Raw genomic sequence first — 23748 nt, 5'->3', positions numbered from 1 at the left:
ACTAATGTGATCTAATGGGGCTACTGTAAGTGTATTTTGGGAGGTAATCTTGATGACATGGCTTTACCAGCTACCAGCTACAGCATGGTAGTGGCCCTAAAGGACTTTAGATCACCTCCAGAAGATCTAGAATAAGAGGCTCATCTTATTGTTCCCTCAGTAACATTGGTGGCTTCTACCCTAGAGGCTGTGCCATAGTTAAGATTCTACTGCTGTTACCATATAACTTTTTTTTTTTAGATGGGGTCTCACTCTGTAGCCCAGACTGGAGTACGGTGGCAGGATCAAGCTCACTGAAACCTCAAACTCCTGGTCTCAAGCTATCCTCCCACCTCAGCCTCCTGAGTAGCTGTGCCCAGATATATTTATATCAATCGATTGATAGATAGATTTTAGTTTTTGTAGAAACGGGGTGTTGCTCTGTTGACCAGGCTGGTCTCAAACTCCTGGCCTCAAGCAATCCTCCCACCTCGGTGTCCCAAAGTGCTAGGATTACAGTGACTCCACTGCACCCAGCCTCATATAACTTTTTCACTTTCCTTCTCTTTACCTCTTGGTTTCTGCTTATTCTTGACTTGTCTTGCCTTATGGCCTGCATTCTTCTTGTATTACTCAACTTCTGTCTCATAGGTAGACCAGTTAACATCTATCTATACAGTGCCTTTGCTAGACAGAACTGTCATGGCTACCAGCTGACCTGCGCATGGCTGCTTTGGGCCAAGTGCTGAATATCTAAGTCAGCTTAGCGTTGGCCAGAGAATCACAGTAACCAGGCACAAAGCATGGGGGCCCATTCATAAAGAACCACTTATGGTTATCCTCAGAAGGGGCTGTGAGCATAGCAGATACTTGGTGTCATGTCTACAGCACCAAGATGTCGAAAATTACATTCAGGGTAGTCTCTTTAAGAAGGCAGGGAAAAGTTAGCTAAAAGAGGCATAGAAATCAAAGGCTTAACTTAGTTCTATGGAAAGTGAGGCTACTCAAACTGGGTCTTCTTTCTGTATAAATTAGGGTTGTATTTGGCTGCAAGTAACAGAATACCCAATTAAGTGTTCTCAAATAAATATGGATTTTTTTTTTTTTACAAGTACAGAGGTAGGTGGTTATTGGTATTGGCTCAGCAGCTCTGTGATATTAGGGCAGCCATCTCTCAGATTCCTTTTGCTTGTGCCTTGTGGTTACAAGATCGCTACTGCAGATCCAGCATTGCCATTTGTGTTCAAAAAACGAAGGACAAGAGAAGGTCCTTGACAGCTCAGGCTGTCCCTTTTATCAGGAAGGCAAAGGTTTTCCAATAATTCGCCTATCTCCACCAGCCAATTCCTCTTAACATCTCATTGGCTGGATTTATGGCTCCCTAGCTGCAAGGCAGGCTGGGAAATCGGGCACCTGGCTCTCCAACTAGATTGAAAGTATCTTATTTCTCAAGCATAAGGATTTTTTCATGTTGTGGTTCAGTGAAGCATTGGGTGGCTTAGGCAAGAAGTGCAAGATAACAGAAAAAGCAAAGAAAAAAGCAGAGGTTTGAATATGGGCTCCATCATTTACTGACTCTGTATTCTAAAAGTAATTAACCTTGCTGAATGTTATTTTCTTGCTAGAAAAGGGAGGTACTAAATGCCTGCCTAGCAGGGCTGTTGTGAAGATTGAATATTATAGTGTAGTTACAGTTCCTGGCCCTGAAGAGATGCCCCCAAAGAGTCACTATTCTATTGTGCTGCTTTGTTCTGTTTGATGAGTATGTGGCAAGTAGACACAAAGTGGAAGGCAGCAGAACTTTGAGGTGAAGAGCATAGGCCCTAAATCAGGCCACTTGGTCCAGATTTCCCCTCTAACACTTACTAGTTGTGTGACCTTGGAGATGTTACCTGGCCTCTCTAAGCTTCAGTTCGCCTGTCTGTAAACTGGAGATAAGAATATGACTTATCTCCTAGAGGTACATTTGGAAGAAAGAAAGAAGGAATATACACAAAGCATTGGGCACTGAGCCCAGCACAACGTAATGCACACAGTAAGTGTTAGCTATTATTAATACTGATTGGATTTTTTTCCCTTGGCCCAGAAGTAAACCTATTGAACCAAAAGAGCAAGGGCATTGCCATTGAAACTCTTTAAAACCAAGTCCTTTTCAATCCCTAAAGTATACCAACTATTATAACTGGAAGCAGCAGCATACCAAGAGTGGGTTTGGGCATGGGTGGGGGGCTTCCCTATATTCAGGAATTAAGAGGGTTCATTGTCCATATAGAATTTTTTAAAAATAATTTTTAAAAACCCAAGTGAAATAAAATATTGATCTGCTTTTTATGATCACCATCTGCCAACATTTCTAAACAATGTCATTGATAAAATTGCTCCCTCAAAAAACTTTTGTTTGCTTAAGTTCTAAACATTGCTGCAATGACTGTTGAGTTTTAATAATAGATCCATAAGTTGCACATCAGCACATTTTTATTACTTATCCTTTAATAAAGATTGTGTTCTTTATTAAAGTAAAGTACTGGAGAACTCTGAGTTATATAGTCAGCCCCTCATGCCTGCAGACTCCATTTGTAACAGTTTTGAACTGGGGCTGGCTTCAATTTGTATCTCCAACTTGAGCAGTCCTTCACATTCCTGCATGCAAACAGCAGACTCAACAACACAGACTTAGTGGCTGCAAAGACAAAAACATGGAATTTGAGTTACTTCAATTCCGTGTGACTTTGGGAAATTTTATTTCTACTATATTTAAATTTAAATTGGCTAACAGAGTGTGAACTGTGAGTTATGGTATTTATTTGAGCATATTTGAGTGATCTTTTAAAAGGAAATTATTCTTTTAAAATTATTTGTTTTTCAGAGTAAAGATCAAGAAGATTGTGCTTATTTCTGATTATTACATGATTACTGCTGAAAATATTTTTGTTATATAGAGGATGTATTAGTTCATTCTCATGCTGCCATAAAGAAAGAAAGAGGTTTAATTGATTCACAGTTCTTCATGGTTGGGGAGGCCTCAGGAAACTTACAGTCATGACGGAAGGTGTCTCTTCAAAGGGCGGCAGGAGAGAGAATGAATGCCGAGTGTGGGGGAAGCCCCTTATAAAACCACCAGATCTCATGATAAATCACTATCACGAGAACAGCATGGGAAAAACCGCCCCTCATGATTCAAGTATCTCCACCTGATCCTGCCCTTGACATGTGGGGATTATTACAATTCAAGGTGAGATTTGGGTAGGGACACAAAGCCAAACAATATCAGAGGAAGCGGAGATTAATAAATGATTTACTCTGGTAACAAATATGCTCAGTGTGCCACAGCACAGAAGGGACTTAGAATCTAGTGTAAGCCCTTCACTCTACAATTATCAGAAGGGAAGTTGTGTGGAGTTACCCAGCTAGGCAGTAGCAAAGAGACTAGACAAAACTCTCCTAGCTATTGCCGGACTACTTTTTCCATCCTCTACTCCCAAGGTAACTGAAATAGAACCATAGTGTTAGTGTTTCTCAAACTGTGATAAAGAATCAATTTTTGAAATTTTTCAATCTATTGCAGAATAATACTAGTACACAGCCCAGACTACTGGCAGTTCATCATTCAAGTTCATACCATCCAAACAGTCACTCTCCTGTTGAACAAGATAAGTCCACTGATCACACACTTGGATTCAGCAGCAATATCAAGTTGCCATAAATGTTTTTAAATGTTTACTCTCAATTTCTGTTCTTATCCCATCATACATTGGTGACGGTTTCATGACCAGCTTTGAGTAGCACTGTACCATCTCATATAGAGTCCATAGCAGGGACTTATGGGCAGGAAAACATCTCTGGATAGTTAGATGAGCAAATTTTAGCTTTTGGTTGTTTTGACTTTGTTAAATTTCTGTGAGGTTAAGGGCTCAGGTTTGAATTACCATCTGTATACTAGCTGCATGCCCTAAACATCTTCAGGTGAGTTTTTTCATCCATAGAACAAGGGAACATTAGTGCCTAGCTCAGAGGGGCTTTTAAGGGGATATGTGTGTGCAACCAAGGGTGGGGGTTGACATGTAGTAAGCCCTCTTGTGTATCAGCTATTATTAATTTTATTGCCCCCACCTCTTTTTTTTAATGTGGTGGGAGGAGGGTGTTGCAGAATAATGTGTCACTGTATACTTACTATTGTTAGGGTTGTTGCTTCTCTAGCCAGAAACCTCTGTGGCCGGTGGTGCCTTTGCCCAAGTTATTGTCCTGCATCCAGGAAGAATGAGGCATGCAGACAAGTGGAGAGTGAGCAAGCTGAAGAGGAGCTTTATCAAGTGGTAGAACAGCTGAGAGGAAACCAGCAGTGGGTAGCTCCTCTCTGCAAGCAGGTCATCCCATCACCTCTGCAGCTCTCAGCAAAGGCTTGGAGTGGGTGGCTCCTCTCTGCAGGCAAGTCATCCCAGTGAGTATTCAGCTCTCAGCAGAGAGGGTAGTTTCTGTCTGCTGAGAGCAGGCCCTAGCTCCTCTCTGCAGCTGGTTGTCTGGATGTCTGCTGCTCTCAGCAGAGAGGAGGCCCTGGAGGGGCCAGCTCTTCTCTGCAGCTGGTCATCCAGAAGTCTGTTCTGCTCTGGCTGAGTCGGGGGTTTTTATGGTCTTTGGGGGAGGGGGGAGGATTGCATGCTGATTGGTCCATGGGCAGCCATAGGTGGGCCCAGGGTAAAGCACCCTGAGTTCCCCCTCTGGTCAGCAGGACTGGCAGCCTGGTCCCCAGGCTTTAGGACTTTCCCAGGCTGAAGGTGAGGCTTCACCGGGGACCCAACCCCTTCTGCCCAGGAGCCTGTCTGCCTCCCCCTGCTGTTCATGGCACCCAGGCTGTTTGTCCCAAGGTGAGCCTGCAGGCCAGTGTCGAGCTGCCCTCATCCCCCGCCTCAGCTTCCCTCCCACGCTTGTTGGCATCCAAAGTTCAGAGGGGGCTGAGGGACCAGGGGGCTGGCATATCAGTACTGTCCCCAGCATGCGTCCACCTGGCTGGGCTGCGACAGTACCCAGGCTTGGCCCCAACCTTGCTGTATGATCAGAGCAGGCACTGGGAGCAGGGAGAGGCCAGGCAGTGGGAGCAGGCACTTCTGAGCCTGTTGGGGGCAGGGGGACCTTCCTGGGCCCCCAAGGCACAGAGACACCCAGTCTGGAGCTGCACCAGGGCAGATGCAGCAGCACCGGAGGAAAGCGGGGCTCCTGCCTGCTCCCTGGAGTGGGAGCCCAGCCACACTTTCCCACTACAGCCAGTGTCTTGGCAGCAGCCACTCTAGATGGGCTATTGCTGCCATCACCATAAGGCAGCCCAGGGAAGAAATTATACCAAGTCAGGAGTTAGAGCTGTGAGCTCTGGCCCTGTTTTCTGGTGACCTGGAAGGATCACTACGCTAGAGGTGCATTCAGGAAGCAATGATGGGGCATCGTCCTGCGCCAGGCTTTCACTGGTCCCTGGTAGAGAAATGGTCCCTGTTCTCGAGGGTCTCACATTGTGGAGAAGCAGCAGAAGAGATACTGTCAGCCGATACAGGGGCTGTCGCAGAGGCAGGATCCCATGCAGAAGAACTCCAGCTAGCTCTTCTCCATCTTAAGTTTCCCAGTTTGAGCTCACAGAGAGAGCCCAGTTGGGTTTGTGTTACACAAGGGCACCGTCTCCATCTTTGCTTCCCTTGAGGAGAGACTGTCACCTTGTCATGGGACTCACGATGACCTTGACATTGCTGCATCTCCTCCCATGACACAGTGGTTTTTCACTGATCCTGGATAAATGAATTAACTGCAGTGGTGGTAGTGGCAGGGGGTGTGGAGGGAACAGGAAATACTACAGAAAAGGGGAGATGTTGTATTCGGGCTTCGAAGGATGAGGAGGAATCTGCATTGCCCAGGGGTTGGACATGTTCTGTGACAATAAAAAGTCCCCATCTTTCTAAGATCTGGCTTTCTCATCTGCGGGATGAGGATAAGGAAACTGCCCTTGCCTCACTCATGGCATCCTTGGGAGTGTCCTCTGACAGACCCAAGGCAGAAATGTTTTAGGAACTATGAACTGCTGTACAAATTATTATATAATACTCAGCCCCCAGCACAAACTTTGACTGTCAGCAGAGAGGGTTAGAACAATTTTTTTGCAAGTTGATGAATTATTTTAATCTTTTATAAAGTGAACTCTCCCAGAATGGTTTTCATTAATGTCCGATACCCACAACTGAACCACCACACCACTTGTCTTTTACTAAAACACTGATAAAACAGAATCCAGCTTGCCTCTGTGAACGTGTTAAAAATGATGTTTTCAGGGAGAACAATAGAAAAGTAGCCAGTGTTGTCAGTTTGACATTCCTTGCTAGGATTTATTTAGGCTGCTGATGTCTATATGCAAACAGTACATTTAGAAGCCAAATGGGTTCTGGTGCCTTATGAATTTCTTTCTTCTCCCCAATTTGCGTAGAGGGGAGGCCAGCAGGAAATGTAGTGGCAACCAAATTTCACTTGTAATGAAACAATGCAGCGTTTTTGACTGTGGATGGGTGTTTAAATGATCATGACAGTAGCAGCTGGTTCCTTTCTTCCTTTGTCCAATTAGGTGCTGTTTTTTCTGCAAGGATTACTCAAAGGCAGTCAAACCTTGATCCTCCCTGTGTCAAAAGTCTGCCTGAAAGACTGACTTCTCATCATCTAAGAAGAAACAGCACATTTATTTTTCTGGCTGGGTGCGACACCATTTCAGAAAAAGGTTGCTGGCTTTGAGCTGAAATCTTATTTCATCCCTGGAGTGTAGGTGAAGGCTGTTTCTTCTAGGGATTGGAGAGAACTGTGCCAGCTGAGGCAAGTACTCAGGATAGCCAGGTGCTGTCAGCAAACAAAGAGTCTCGGTGGAAAGTGAGAAAGTGTGCATTAGGGTGAAGAGGGTGAATTGCCCCCTGTCAGTAGCTCTGGGAAGAGAGAAGCTCCGTAAATAATCCACTTTCAGGCAGTTTAATGCTTTGAACATAGTAACAGCCCATGCGCAGAAACCATCTGATAGAGCAGACGGCAAATTTCACTTCCAGCAGTATGGTTGTTCTTGCACTACAAGCAAAGGTTCTGGCAGCCTAGGGAGGAAGAGGGAAGAGAAGGAGGGGGACTTTGAAATATAGCCTGGCCCTCCTCCCGCCTCCATGATGCCACGGGGAAGGGGTATCTCAGAAGGGATCCTAGCTATTGATTAGAGCCAGTGCAATTTTCTTTTTCAGAACTTAAGACTGTTTCCCACTACCTGTAGTCTTTCCAGAGTAATGAGTCAATGGTGTCCATGGGACACCTCTTATATGTGCAACTGATCCCCAGCATCCGGAGAGTGGTATAAGGTTTACAAAATGTTTTTCATTTACGGTGTTGTATATTTTTCCTCCCAATAATCCTGATGGGTAAGAACAGACATGGAAGTTATTTCCCTGAAAAAAGAGGTAAAAGAATAAGATGTCATAATAATAATAATAATAATGGCTCAAATTTATTGAGCATTTACCAGACTTACTATCCAAATGATCACATTTAATTCTCATAACCACCTTGTAAGGGGGGTACTCATCACTCCCAGTTTGCAGATGAGAAAACTGAGGTTCAGAGAAGTTAAGTAAACAGCCTAGGTCATATGAGTAGGACACAGCCCACTCCAGCTGAGGCAGAGCTTGTGGTCTTCTGAATCACTATGCTATGCGGCCTGGGTCTCTTTGACACTTAGACCTGTTCGTCCTCCAGGGAGAGACATTTGACCAGTATTAAGAGCCTACTGTGTGCCAGGAATAGCTCTAGACACTGGTGATGCATTCGTTCACTCAACAAATATTTCAGTATTTCCTGAGTGCTCACTACATGCCAGGTTCTGTTTTGTGTTTGGGGTACATCAGTGAACAAAGCTCTCTGCCTTCCTGGAGTTTACGTTCTACTGGAGCAGGCAGACAAAAAACAGGACATATTTAGGAAAATCATATGGTATGTTAGCAAGTGATATACTCTATGGAAGAAAGAAAACTTACAGCATAGTAAAGGGTACCAGGAATGCTGGAGTGGGGGTAGACAGGGTACACTTTTAAATAAAGTGGCCAAGAGAGGTCTTATTAAGAAGGTGGCATTCAAACACAAAAATGAAAGGAAACGAGGGAAGTAACTATGTCCACATATAGGGAAGAGCATTACAGACAGAGGGAAGAGGCAGTGCCCGGCATGTTGAAAGAACAGCAAGAGGGTAATGTGGCCAGAACTGTGAATGAGGAAGAGACGGCAATAGAGATGTGATCACAGCATGGTGAGGACCCAGTCATGGCAGACCCCCATGTCACTGTGAAGACTCTGAGTGAAATGGAGTGCCCTGGCAGGGCTCTGAGCAGAGGAATGGCCTTTTCTTGTTTTTGTGTTTAAAGAACCACTCTGAATGCTATTTTGAGATGAACTCTAATGTGGCAAGAGTGGAGGCAGGTCAGAGCCACTGCAGTGATCTAGGGAAGAGATAATGCTGGCTCGGGCTGGGCAGTGGTGAAGGTAGTAAGAAGTGGTCAGATTCTGTGGGTGTTTTGAATGTAGAGCCACATTGCAAGACTACCAAGTCATTAAATCAACTGAAACCTGGAGTTTCAAAAAACCTAGAGTTAAGAAAACTGTTTTCATAATAGAGGAACAGAACATAGGATTTCATGAATGGTGACTTAGAATACTGAAAATTAGTGCTAGCTAGGAAAGAACTATACTTAGACCCAACAGAAAGCATGACAATAAGAAAACTAGAAAACATAATACATTCCTGTTGTTGTTCCTTATTTCATTAAATTCAATGTATTCACAAAAATAAAGCAAGCCTCACTAACAAAGCCACATCATTTATAACTTTGCCCTTGTGATTGTGCTGTGAGTACATTCCACAGACAGAGTTAACAGTATTTTAAGAACCATTGCTTCTTTGTTTTCCAAGCTGAACCCTGTTTTACTCCATTGGGAAATACAAATAATGGGAGAAAAGGAAGCAAAATAATGCAAGTATTAATTAACCATTCCTGATCCCTATGACTACAGACACTTTGTGATTATGAGAATCCTAAGAAAAATGGCTTTTTTCTTCTAGGCTTCATCTATTAGATGCTAATGTGAAGAACAAAGTGGCTAGATGAGCTTGATTAGCATCGCTCTAAAGGAAGATGAGTTGTACATAGGCAGTTGTCGTTGGCTTGGTGTTTTTTACCTTCTCTATATAGCACAGGAAGTGTTTTGCTGCTAAGACTCGGTGGATGATCATTTGTTTTTTTATCATGGGTGGGTGTGGGCAGAAGATGAGCATCAACAATATTTACTGCTTGACTCCTATGTGCCAGCACTCTGCTACTGTCTCATTCTCCTTTGTATACCCAGTTTACAGTCTTTTAATTCAGCCTGACAGTGTTCTTTATTGAGGTGTACACCATCATTAATGTTCACAGCTGAATGAAGATCTGGCTTTCTAAACAGCTACAGGATTGATGGTTTTATATTAAGGGAGCATTCTCCTCAATGGAGCTTACTTTTAAAAGTGGACTCTGGCATTGGATTAAGTTCTGAGTATTAGGAGATCACTTAGAAGGTCTATACCTTCCTGCTTGCCTGGTGGCTAATTGTGCAGCCATTATCAGATTCCTGATTAAGAAAGCATATGATGAAAGTTTCCTATGAGGAAACTACTATGGATAAAGGCCTAAGCTTAGCCTCTTCAAAATATGATTAAATATTAGGTTGGTACAAAAGTAATTGTGGTTTTTCCCTAATAGCTGAGGCATTCTTATTAATCAGGATCACTATTTCTGGAAGTTCTAGCCACCAATAGGCAAGAGAATGAAATAAGTATACCACATTATAATTATTTGTGAGAATTATTAAAAATAATAAAAGTTCAATCAGAAGCCACTGCTAGAAATCACATTACATGTCTTCGAGAAAAAGCCCAGGCACAATCAGTGCTGTCTGGGCAGAGCCTCAGAAATCAACTTGCTCACTTAAGGCAAAGGAACATTTACTATTATATTGAACTTTGTCTACACTCAAAAATGGGATCAGAAGAAAGGGGAAGGTTTGTGAACCTCAAGTCCAAGAATAAAAATAGAGGGCTGAAAACGAAAACTCTTATTTTTTAACTGTCTCAAAAGGAAGCCAGACATTACAGACCAAGGACCACTACTATAAAAGCCTTGGATATAAAGTCAAATTTCTCACATTTTAAAGCTCTATGCTGTTGCTTCCTTCCTCTGCTCCTCCTCCTCCTCCTCCTGCCGAGTGAAGAGCATAGGCCCTAAATCAGGCCACTTGGTCCAGATTTCCCCTCTACCACTTAATAGTTGTGTGACCTTGGAGATGTTACCTGGCCTCTCTAAGCTTCAGTTCCTCTGTCTGTAAACTGGAGATAAGAATAGGACTTATCTCCTAGAGGTACATTTGGAAGAAAGAAAGAACTACTACAACACACACACACACACACACACACACACACACACACACACGCACACACAGAGTCAGTGCTTCAGAAGCAATGACAATGGGGGATCTTTGTCATAGCCTACTGCCAGGTTTGAGAAACCCCAAGGGATACAGTAGATGGTACAGTGATGGAGGTTGTCACTAGGCTGGATGGGGGGAAACAATTGAAAGAATGTACTCGAAGCTCAGTTTGGAGGTCCAGCATAGGAGAATGGCTGGGGGAGGCAGGGACAACAGCCTGACTCATCTCAAAGAACACTAGAATCAAATATATCCCTCACAGCTTCCAGCGCATGATCTTTATAAGTGTGTCTGAATCTAAGAAGATTGCTTCATAGCAAGACACACTTTCCCCCGTTGCCATGGAAATAGCACTGTTCTCATGTGTCAGGAGCGCATGCAGACACACACACACACACACAAGCACACACGCACACATGCACGCACACACTGTATGTTAATACATTCTGGTGTTCTTTATACTTCTAAAAAGACATGTTCAGAGCCAGAATTTTACTAATTCCTATCATCCACTTGTTATCTATTATCTCTGTTGTTATGATGTTAAAAATACTGATTTTAGGCTTTTCTTCAATATAATCTCTCCTAGAAGTGAAATAATTCATTATTTGCCCCTTCACCTAGCTCCAATTTTTCTCCCACCCCTTAAATGAACATACTGTAGATCTCAATGCCTATAGTTTATGAATGTTTTAGAAACTATTTCAGATCCTAGTCAATTTCTTTGATGGGTAGAATGACGCATTTTGTGTACTTCATGTTCTTAAATATTCTCAATCTAAAATATTGTTCTTACACTAGTAAAATGGCAGTTTCTGGGAAGAATGTTGATGAATCACAAGTTTGTATGAGTGTGGGACTATAGTGGTCTGGTTCAGTCTTCAATCTGTATACACTTTAAAAGAAACTAAAGGAAACAGATATGGAGAAATACATTATTTCGACAAGTGTTTCTTGGGCACCTACTATCTCCATATATGACCCAGTTGCCCCTGAGAGCTGATTCCAACTACATGGAGATGCTCACGATCAATGATGAGATGGCATGGTGCATGAGAGTCGGGGAACAGCCTTCAAAGCTCAACACAACCAGCTGTGGCTTTCACTTCACTTGAATTAGGTCATAGAGTCATTACCTGTAAAATGAGCAACTTGGACTAGACTATCTCCCTGGTCAGCTTCAAGACACCATGGCTATACTTCCATTTCAGAACCAGGCCCCATGGAGTGTGTGGTTGCTTAGACATCCTCAGTAAGTCCCCGTCTAGGAAGTGACTCAGCCATGTCAGTGTGGGGCTCACACCCCATCAGGCTTCCCACTCCTTGCTGCACCAGGCTTCACCCCAGACCTAGGCCCTCCGGGTGGGGTGGAGCTCCTTCCCAGTGTTCCCTCCCTTCTCCTTCTGCCCACCTCAGATCTACCCTTTGTCACTTGCCTGCTGAGACCAGCCAACTTGAGGCAATCATTCCTGCCAAGTTAGCCAGTGGCTGCATATATCACACTCAAGGCAATATTCTTATGGTAAAAATTTACTTTCTGCAGATACCAACCCTGGTAAAATCTCCAATTTATTTCCTACAACAACTTACCTTCTCACATTCTTTGTTTCAGCCTCAAGGGCAGTTCCTGGAATTCACCAAGCTCTTCACTGCCCTCAGCCGTGGCCTCTAGCCAATGCTGCTGCCACTGCCCAGAAAGCTTCTCCTCCACTCAGCACTCTATTAACTCCTTTCCGCCCTTCAGCAACAGCTTCCAAGTCTCTTCCCCCGATTGAGCCTTCTGCTATTCTCTTTTCCGTCATAGATCTTACCAGAAAGTACAAACATCTCTCTCAGTAGATGACAGATTTCATGCAGGCACTGTGCCACTGTATACCTGGTACCTGCCTGGTACACAGCAGGGGCTCAGGTTAATAACCGTTGGTTAAATACATGGATGAACAAATGAATGAAAGCACTGTCTTAACCCAAAGATGAGACAGATGGTAGGAATTGCAGGCCCTGGCACATGTCGATGGGGGAAGAGACATTTTTGAGCAGGTGAAACTTGTCTCTCATCTCTACCTGCAGTGCTCACCTGACTCCTGAAGGACGGACACCAGCAGCAGAAAATATCATCACTCCCAAATGTAGCTTGGCCTATAACTATTTGTCAACAATAAGGCTTTGACTCACTACAAAAGCTTTCTTTACATGAATTCAAAGCATTTCGCTTTGCATTTGAGCAAGGATGTTGGTGACAGCAGTCCTTAGAATGTGAAGCACAATGGTTTAAACATTAAATTGAGACTGTAAGGCTGAAACTTGTTCCCATCTCACAACGAACCTTTGGTAGAACAAAGACCAGAATCCAATTTTTGTCAATCAAGTTACTTTTCCCCTCTGGGCCTCAGTTTCCTCCTCTGTAGTTGAACATACCTCTTCCTCCACTTCACTCTTCCCAAAGTGCTGGGATTACGGGTGTAAGCCGCCGCACCTGGCCTTCATGTTTATATCTAAAAAAAAAATCACTCACACGTGAACTTTTCTTTAAATAATTGGCTATAGAGGATACATTTTCTTGGGAATAAAAAAGGCACTAGTAGTGCTATTTTTGTTGTGCCGATTGATGCCAGCAGATTTATAGTTGCCCTACTTGTTCTGTTTGTCTTGCCTGCAGAGTGGATAGGTGGCTGGGTAGATTGCCCTCAAATCTTTGAACAATGGCCCCAGCTTTAAAATATGCTTTCTGGTCCTATTTTCACCACTGAATCAATGTTAATTAGAAAAATCCTTTAACCTCTTTATGTCTTAGTTTTTTCACATGTGAAATGGAAAGAGTACCTGGCTCTCCATATGCCTAGAGAAATCTAGCACAGGGTGGTTAGAATTTGTGACTGCTGCCCTGCCAGTTCCATGGAGATGTCTGGCCTCTGGGCAGTATGGAGATGCAGGCTTGCCAGCAGTTTGTGATGCCTCTCTTGCTGGGTCCCATGGAAGGTTGCTAGATGCCCTGACTCCTGGTGTTCTATAGCCGGAGAAGACAGATTCAGTGCTACTACTAGAACCGTGCCTCCCCACAGGACCAAGTCTAACCCAGTCTGATCTGTCGCCAATGAGAAAAATAAAGATAATGTGGTGCATGTGTCTGTGTGTCTGTGTGTGAGTGTGTGAGTGTGAATATTGTCAGTTGTTCTTTCTTCTGAGATAATGTGCTTCCTATTTTTTGGTGTGAAATTGTTTTTTTTTTAATGTCCATAATGCATACTTGTCATAAAATTTCAAAGTCTGCTTTAAAACACTGAGCTGAAGGACAACCCTGTTATTGTTTCCTAGATCTTCTGTGACCTGGTTTTGACAGTCAATGATTAACTTACTTTGGCTAGAAGAGATAATGCTAAGTGTTGGAAGTTTACTCAGCTTCTTTACTAGAATTGCACTAGCATTTACTAAGGGTACACTGCGTGCTAGGAACTGTGTTTGGTGCTTCCATGTACATCATTTTTTCAATCCTCTTAGGAATTCTATGAGGTTGGAAGTGTTATAGCCATTTAAAATAAGGGCAATCTGAAGCTCAAAGAAGACAAACCACTTGGTCAAGGTCCCCAGTTGTTAACGATCAAAGTCTGAATTTGAACTCGGTTTGTCTGAGCCCAAAGTCCATAGTTTTTAACCTCACTAGCCTAATTCCCTAAAGAGATTGGGGATGAACAGGACTCTTTCATCCATGACGCCTTTCTATCTGCTGAGTTTGTGAGAGTCTGAAGAGGGGCCAAAGCCAGGGACAAAGTGAGACCAAGTCCCTGAGTCACACGGTGACCTTGAGTGCATTCCAGAGATCAGCCTGAAACATCCTCGATTATCTCTTCTGTGGTATCATCTACCCTTGATTTTCTATCAATAGGAATAATCAATGTTGACTGGACTGAATGACACAGAAGCAAATGAATTGTTTGTCCTCCAGGACTGTAACCAGCAATCAGCCTTGTATTCAGTGATATTTGGGCCAGTATTTACTTCTTTATCTCATATCTGTTTTGTCTGTGATTAAATTCCACTATGAAGGTGACCAAGAAAGCTAATGTTTTGAATTTTCAAAATTTCATCGTTAAGAAATCTGTTCAAGGAAAGGCCAAGTCTTTGGGCAGAATGACCAAATGCTCGTAAGCCTCAAGTTTGCGAACTTTATTTTAAAAAGTAGAGTACTGGTCTTTTTAGCTAAAGGTTCCCATTCTGTAGGTCTCAAGGGGGTGTCCTGGAATCAAACCTGGGGATTGAATGTAGGCAGAAGATCCAGGAACACACATTGGGAACAGTTCTAAGATACCCACATTTCATTCAAGAGGCATATATAATCATCACTGGCTGGCTGGACACTTTTCCTTTATTGTTTTTCTTTCCAATCGACAGGGATGAAGAATAGCCCTTGTTGACCCTACATGCCAAGAACAAATTGCACGAGCCTCCAAATAATCACTTTTTGGAGGGTATGTTTTAGTACAAAAAATGGACCAAACTGAAGAAGCCTTAGTTGTAGAGTCCAGAGGGTTGAAGTCGGGGAGGGGTGAGAACAAATGTGTCCTCATGGGCCAGGAGAGGACACCCTGGCCCATGCCTTTCTTAAGGACAAAGCATGTGCTGGGCACTGTCAGTGTGGAGTCCATGAATCTGGACGAAGTAGTTGCACTAACTCAAAAGTCCTTTAGCATTTACAGACAGTTCTGTTTTTATCGAGTATACAAGTCAACATATCTCCCGAATGCTGCCTGCAAATGCCAACTCTCTGGCTGGCTGCCATGCTTCTCCAAGGTAACATGCTCTGTGTGCACGGCTGTCTTCATGGCTGTTTATAGGCAGAGAACAATTCTCGTTGATCAACAGCTGGGCTGAACCAGTTGTTCGATATACAGGCATACCTTGTTTTATTGCATTTCGCTTTATTGCACATCCTAGATACTGCTTACTACTTTTTTTTTTATACAAATTGAAGGTTTGTGGCAACCTGGCATTGGGCAAGTCTATTGGTGCCATTTTTCCAACAGCATGTGTTCATTTCATGTCTTTGTGTCACATTTTGGTAATTCTCACAATACTTCAAACTTTTTCATTATTATATTTGTTATGGTGAACTATGATCAGTGATTTTTTTCTTTTTCTTTTCTTTTTTTTTGAGACAGAGTTTCGCTCTTGTTGCCCAGGCTGGAGTGCAATGGCGTGATCTTGGCTCGCCACAACCTCTGCCTCCCGGGCTCAAGCAATTCTCCTGCCTCAGCTTCCCGAGTAGTTGAGATTACAGGCATGTGCCACCATGCCCGGTTAGTTTTGTATTTTTAGTAGAGACGGGGTTTCTCCATGTTGGTTGGGCTGGTCTCAAACTCCCGACCTCAGGTGATCCACCCACCTCAGCCTCCAAAGTGCTGGGATTAACAGGCATAAGCCACCACGCCTGGCCGATTAGTGATTTTTGACATTACTGTTTTATTGTTTTGGGGAGCCATATAAGATGGAGAACTTAATAAATGTATGTGTGCTAACTGCTCCCCCAACTGGCTGTTCCCCCATCTCTCCCTTACCTTGGCCCTCTCTATTTCCTGAGACACAACAATATTGAAATTAGGACCATTAATAACCATACAATGGCCTTTAAATATTCAAGTAAAGGAAGAGGAACACATCTCATTTTCTTTTTTCTTTCTTTTTTTTTGAGATGGAGTCTTGTTCTGTGGCCCAGGCTGTAGTGCAGTGGTGCAATCTCAGCTCACTGCAACCTCCACCTCCCAGGTTCAAGCAATTCTCCTGCCTCAGCCTCCCAAGTAGCTGGGACTACAGGCATGTGCCACGACATCCAGCTAATTTTTGTATTTTTAGTAGAGACAGGATTTCACCATGTTGGCTAGGCTGGTCTCGAACTCCTGACCTCAAGTGATCCACCCACCTTGGCCTCCCAAAATGTTGGGATTACAGGCTGAAGCCACCATGCCCCGCCACATCTCTCACTATCAATCAAAAGGGAGAAATTATTAAGCTTAGTGGGAGGCATGTGGGAGGCCAAGATGGGCTGAAAGCAAGGCCTCTTGCACAAAACAGTTGGCCAAGTTGTGAATGCAAAGAAAAAGTTATTGAAGGAAATTAAAAGTGCTATTCCAGTGAACACATGAGTGATAAGAAAGCAAAAGAGTCTTATTGTTGATATAGAGAAAGTTTGACTGATCTGGATAGAAAATCAAGCCAGTCACAATATTCCCCTAAGCCAATGCTTTGTCCAGAGCAAGGCCCTATCTCTCTTCAATTCTTTGAAGACAGAGAGAAGTGAAAAAGTTGCAGAAGAAAAGGTGGAAGCTAGCAGAGGTTGGTTCATGAGGTTTAAGGAAAGAAGATGCCTCCATGACATAGAAGTGCAAGGTAAAGTAGCAAATGCTGATGTAGAAATTGCAGCAAGTTATCCAGAAGACCTAGCCCAAGATAGTTGATGAAGGTGGCTACACTAAACAACAGATTGTTAGTGTAGATAAAACAGCCTTCTATTGAAAGAAGATGCCATCTAGAACTTCCATAGCTAGAGAAGAGAACTCAAGGCCTGGCTTCAAGTCAGCCTTCAGAGGACTCTTTTTTTAGGGGTTAATGCAGCTGATGACTTTAAATTGAAGCCAATGTTCATTTACCATTACAAAAATCCCAAGGCCCTTAAGAATTATGCTAAATCTACTCTGCCTGTGCTCTAGAAATGGAACAACAAAGCCTGGATGACAGCACATCCGCTTACAGCATGGATTAGTGAATAGTTTTGCCCACTGTTGAGACTTACAGCTCAGAAAAAACAAAAAAAGATTCCTTGCAAAACATGACTGCTCATTGATGATGTACCTAGTCACCCAAAAGCTCTGATGGAGATGTACAGGGAGATTAATGTTATTTTCCTGTCTGCTCACACAACATCCATTCTGCAATCTATGGATCAAGGAGTAATTTTGACTTTCAAATGTTATTATATAAGAAATACATTTTATACGATTATAGCTACCATAGGTAGTGATTCCTTCAATGGATTTGGATAAAGTAAATTGAAAATCTTCTAGAAAGGATTCACCATTCTAGATGCCATTAAGAACATTTTTGATTCATGGGAGAAGGCCAAAATATCAACATTAAGAGGAGTTTGGAAGAAGTTGATTTCAACCCTCATGGATGACTTTGAGGAGTTCAAGACTTTAGTGGAAGAAGTCACTGCAGATATGGTGGAAATAGCAAGATAACTAGAATTATAAGTGGAGCCTGGAGATGTGACTGGATTGCTGCAGTCTCATGACAAAACTTAAATGAATGAGGAGTTGCTTCTTATGGATGAGTAAAGAAAGTGGTTTCTTGAGATGGAATCTACTCCTGGTGAACATGCTGTGAACATTGTTGGAATCACAACAAAAAATTTAGAATGCTCCATCAACTTAGTTGATAAAGCAGTGGCAGGGTTGGAGAGGACTGACTCCCAATTTTGAAAGAAGTTCTACTGTGGGTAAGTAAAATGCTATCAAACAGCATTGCATGCTACAGAGAAATATTTTGTAAAAGAGTTCATCAATAAGTCCATTATTGTCTTATTTTAAGAAATTGCCACAGTCACCCAACTTTCGGCACCACTACTCTGATCAGTCAACAGCCATCAAAAGTGAGGCAAGACCTTCCACCAGCAAAAAGATTAAGACTCACTGAGGGCTCAGATTGTAGCATTTTTTAGTAATAAAGTACTTTTAAACTAAAGCATATCTATTTTAGACATAATGCTATTGCACACTTTAGACTACGGTATAGGGTTAACATAATTTTTATATGCACTGGAAAACCAAAAAAAGTGTGTGACTCACTTTATGACATTATTCACTTTGTTGTGGTGGTCTGGAATCAAACCTACAATGTCTCTGAGGTATGCCTGTACTTAATGTCATCCCTAACTGTGACAGTGCCTCTTGGGCAAGTTTATCTCTGAGGTTATTTTGGACCATGGAAGATCACAAAGAGTGAAGTGTATAAAGGGTTCCCTGAGAAAAGATAGTTGGAACTTGAGGCAAGTTCCAACTTGAGGAACTTGAGGCAGGAGGAAGAGGAGAGAATACAGCTAAAAATACTTAGTATGGTGTCCCTAACTAATTGGTGAAACTAGGCCAAGGTTGGCAAAACTTTTGTAGGATAGTCAAGTCTGAAGGATGGGTTAGTGGCTCCCTGGAGTCCTGATCTGGAAGAATTTCTGCAGTCACAGACAGCCTCAGCAGTGATATCTACAATGATTGATTACTGATGTCTGCCAAGGGCCCAGGAAGAGGTGTGTTTGGCATATTTGTCAGCCATGCTCTGGTGGACATGTGGATACATTTTGAACTTTTTGGCCTTTTGCTGATCTTTATTTTCAGAAACACACGCCAGCATTTCTTTTCTCCTCATGCATATTCATGGCTATCGACTCGCTGCTCAAATAAGAGATTTATAGTAGTTTAGGCAGAATCTCTCAGAGGTATCTGAGCTAATGAGCAGTAAACACCACTCAGCATATGTCTCTAGAAACTCTGGGCAGGGAAGCCTCTAGAAGTTGGTCATCTCTGTGTAGTCACTTTTTCTCTTTGCAACAGATGTCCAATACACAGGTTCTCCCATGCCTTGAAAACAGCTGTCACCCTCAAATCCCCTGGAGTGGATCACGATTGTGGCAGGATCTATGACATCCATTATGGGTTTCACACAGAAGACATGATAGAGTGATATAAACTGTGACTGTGCTGTCACCAGCACTTTTAGTTATAACTGAGCTCTCTGGAAATATCTGCACCACTTGAGGGAGTTGGTGTCCCCAGCTGTGTACTGCTGCATGATGTGAAATGGTAGAGGCAGGCCATTTGCCTCGCTCCCTTAGTGCTACACTGCCTGGCTGTTTGCTATTTTTATAAAAAATTAAGTTTTCCTTAAATATCAAAGAATTTTGGCCAGGCGTGGTGGCTCATACCCATAATCCCAGCACTTTGGGAGACTGAGGCGGGTGGACCACTTGAAGTCAGGAGTTCGAGACCAGCCTGGCCAACATGGTGAAACCCCATCTCTACTAAAAATACAATAATTAGCTAGGCATGGTGGCGCACGCCTGTACTCCCAGCTACTTGGGAGTCTGAGGTGAGAGAATTGCTTGAACACGGGAGGCAGAGCTTGCAGTGAGCCAAGATTATGCCATTGCACTCCAGCCTGGGCAACAGAGCAAAACTCCATCTCAAAAAAAAAAAAGAATTTTATCTTCAGGGAGCCCCTCTGTTTTAGTCTGCTTGGGCTGCTATACCAAAATACCATAGACTGGCTGGATGAAAAAACAGAAATGTGTTTCTTTGTAGTTCTGGAGGCTGAGACATCTGAGATCAAGATGCTGGCTGATTCAGTTCCTAGTGAGGGCCAACATCACAGCCTCTAGACGCCACCTTTTTGCTGTGTTCTCACTTGGTGGGGAGAGAGCAAGCTGCCATCTCAAGAACAGTGATCCCGTCATGGGGGCCTCCCTCAAGACCTCATCTAAACCTAATGACCTCCCAGAGGCCCGCCTCCCAATACTATCACATTGGGGGTGAGGCCTTCCACCTAGAAATGTGAGGGGGATACAAACACTTAGTCTGTAACACCCTCCTTTCTGGAAGGTGTGTTTTCATTAGAAAACACCAATCCTTGATAATATAACCAAACTTTTTAACACTAAAGAGTTTGGCCGGGCGCGGTGGCTCACGCCTGTAATCCCAGCACTTTGGGAGGCCGAGGCAGGCGGATCATGAGGTCAGGAGATTGAGACCATCTTGGCTAACACAGTGAAACCCCGTCTCCACTAAAAATACAAAAAATCAGCCAGGCGTGGTGGTGGGCACCTGTAGTCCCAACTACTCAGGAGGCTGAGGCAGGAGAATCACGTGAACCCAGGAGGTGGAGGTTGCAGTGAGCCAAGATCGCACCACTGCACTCCAGCCTGGATGACAGAGCGAGACTCTGTCTCACAAAAAAAAAAAAAAAAAAAGTTTGACCTGAACATTTTGTGCTTTGGGTTTTAGTGGGATTGGTGTGCTTGTGCTACTGAGTTGAGAGAATAGAGAGCTTTAATAATTTTAGCATTTAGCAAAATAATGATGTTTTCAGTTTTGAAAAGAACAGTTAGTGACTCGATTCCTATTGCTAATTTTAGAAAACATCATGGTGGAACTGCGTGGGGAAATACAGAGGAAACTGCAGTGGGTTGGGGAGGAGGACCGTTTTGAACTGCTTTTTGTTAAGAGAACTGACAATTCTGCTGTCGAGTTGTTAATACAATGTTGAAGTTCAGGTGCTGTATCTGATTTCAATTCCTGACTCCTCCACTTAGCAGCACTGTGACTCTGGGCAAATTACTGAATCTCTCTAAGTCTCAGCTTTGTCATTTCTAAAATGAAAGTAATAATAGTTCCTACTCCATGGGACTCAATGAGGAGAAGAAGATTCAATGAGGAGCTGGGAGTGGTGTCTCTCGCCTGTAATCCCAGCACTTTGGGAGGCTGAGGCAGGAGGATTGCTTGAGCCCAGGAGGTCAAGACCAGCCTAGGCAATAAAGTGAGACTGTTGCTACAAAAAAAAAAAAAGCCAGGCATGGTAGTGTGCACCTGTGGTCCCAGCTACTCAGGAGGCTAAGGTGGGAGGATCACTTGAGTTCAGGAGGTCGATGCTGCAGTGAGCCATGTTCATGTCACTGCACTCCAGCCTGGGTGATAGAGTCAGACCCTGCCTCAGAAAAAAAAAAAGAAAAGAAAGATTCAATGTGAATGTATGCAAAGAAATTCGGGATTGTGTCTGGAACATGGTAAGTGCTCATTAGATGTTAGCTATTATTATTATTACTATCATTAGCAGCATGGTGGGAAAGATACAGCACTAGGAAGCTAGAGCCCTTTCCCCAATTACTGAGGTACGTTGACAGTAACAATAACAACAACAACAACAATAGTAGCAACACTTTTATGTACTAGGCTCTTAATATTATTACTATAATAATCATCCCTTACTTATAACTGAGGAAATTGAGTCACAGAAAGATTAAATAACTTGCCCAAAGTAACAAGGCTAATGACCAGCAAGGCCAGAGCTTGAATCCAGGCAGCCTGTTCCAGAGCTGACATGTTGAACTACCATGATATGTTGCTTTTTTTTGTCTATACAGTTAGGGCCATGGCTGGAGGCAATGTGTGGACCCAGTAATCTGTTGGGATCCCTCCACGTCTCGGATCCTTGGGAATGTCCCTGAGTTTAGATCTACTGTTATGCTCTATATCAGACAATGAAAAACACAGTTCTAAGCCCTTAGCTTGGGAAACTCTCATAACATTTGGCTTAGTGAAGTCAAATGGTACAAAATTCAAAAGTAAAAGGCACATGGTATAAAGTCTTACTTCATCATCCAGCCATCTAGTTCCCTTGCCCGGAGATAGCAAATGTTAGCTAATGGATCAACTTTGAGCAAATTGTTAACCCAAACCTTACCTCTTTATCATCCAAGACAAACACTGCTTCCATGCCTCACCTCCCATCTCTGCTCTGACTTCCTGGCTGGAGACAGAATTCTCAATGAAGGAGAGAAACAGAAGTAGTTTCTCTTCAGTGCCAGCCTCACCTTCCCTTCCCCTCTCTTTACGTCTCCCCTCCCCTACCACTCCTAGGTCTTTCTTTCCCAACTCAAACTATCACCACTTTACACTACACTAAAGGTATCCTCAGGAGAAGGTTGGGACATCTGCTTTAACTTCCACAACTCCTTTGCTACCGTGACTATCATTCTGGGTTTATCACCAATTAAAATACCACTCACGCTGTGAAGTATAAGGGCTGGTGTGGCTGGACCACCAAAGAAGACTCATTCACTGTAATATTCCTAAAGACAGAAAGAAAAAAAAATGGGATCTTCTTTCTCTAAGTATTCTAGTACTAAACCTTATAGCTACATATGTACAGGAACAGAGAGATATCAGGACATGCTATTGATCTCATTTGCAAAACCCCAAAATAATAGCAACAACAAACTCAGCATGCACACATTGACTAGCAGATTAAACTGTTAACAGTGAATATGTTACTTACCAACTATTTTAACTTTTAATAAGAAGCATGAATTTCATATATATATATATATATATATGATTTTCAGATCGCAGATCTTTTCTCCCCTTTTTATTGTGGTAAAATAACATACGCTCTACCATTTTAACTATTTTTAGTTAGTTGTTTGTTTTTAATAGAGATGGGGTCTCACTATGTTGCCTAGGCTGGTCTCAACCTCCTGGACCCAAGCACTCCTCCCGCCCTGGCCTCCCAAAGTGTTGAGATTACAGGCATGAGCCACTTCACCCAGCCTCAACTATTTTTATGTCTACAATTCAGTGACATAAAGTATATTCACAATGTTGTGCAATAGTCACCACTATCCATTTTCATCATCCCAAACAGAAACTCTGTACCCATGAAATAATAACTCCCCATTCCTCCCTCCCCAACCAAGCGCCTTACAACCTCGATTCTACTTTCTATCTCTATGGATTTGTCTATTCTGTAAGTGGCATCATGCAATATTTGCTCTTCAGTGTCTGGTTTATTTCACCAAGCACAATGTCTTCAATGTTCACCAATGCTGTGATATATATTAAAATCACATACATCCTTTATGTATGTAAAAGAATTTTCGTTGCTTTTAAAGGCTGAATGATACTCAATTTTATGTATATACTACATGTTAAAAATCCATGCATTTGTTGGTTGGGTTGTTACCACTCTTTAGCTATTGACAATAGTGCTGCTATGAAATGGGTGTAGGAGTATCTGTTTGAATCCCTGCTTTCAATTCTTTTGGGCATACACCTAGAAGAGAAATTGTTAGATTCTATGGTTTATCTATGTTTAACTTTTTGAGGAAACACCATACTGTTTTCCATAGCAGCTGCACCATTTTACATTCCCACCAGCAATGGACCAGGGTCCTAATTTATACCTATCATCATCAATCCTTTTTTTAAAAAAATAGTTATCCTAATGGGTGTGAATCTCATTTTTTATCCCTCAACCCCCTTTTCCTCCGAGTCCCCAAAGTCCATTGTATCATTCTTGTGCCTGTGCATCATCATAGCTTGGCTCCCACTTATGAGTGAGAACATACAATGTTTGGTTTTCCATTCTTGAGTTACTTCACTCAGAATAATGTTCTCCAGGCACGGTGGCTCACACCTGTAATCCCAGCACTTTGTGAGGCTGAGGTGG

At 42.8% G+C, this 23748-nt stretch overlaps 1 pseudogene; it reads left to right on the top strand.

The window, feature by feature from the left end:
• Window positions 1-5160: 5160 nt before the first annotated feature.
• On the top strand, window positions 5161-18196 carry LOC134761734 (tigger transposable element-derived protein 1-like; annotated as a pseudogene).
• Window positions 18197-23748: the final 5552 nt, after the last annotated feature.

The sequence above is a fragment of the Pongo abelii genome, chromosome 6, assembly GCF_028885655.2.
Source record: "Pongo abelii isolate AG06213 chromosome 6, NHGRI_mPonAbe1-v2.0_pri, whole genome shotgun sequence".
Taxonomy (NCBI): Eukaryota; Metazoa; Chordata; class Mammalia; order Primates; family Hominidae; genus Pongo; species Pongo abelii.
The sequence above is the reverse complement of the archived record's forward strand: the minus strand, read 5'-3'. Positions and strand labels throughout refer to the sequence as shown.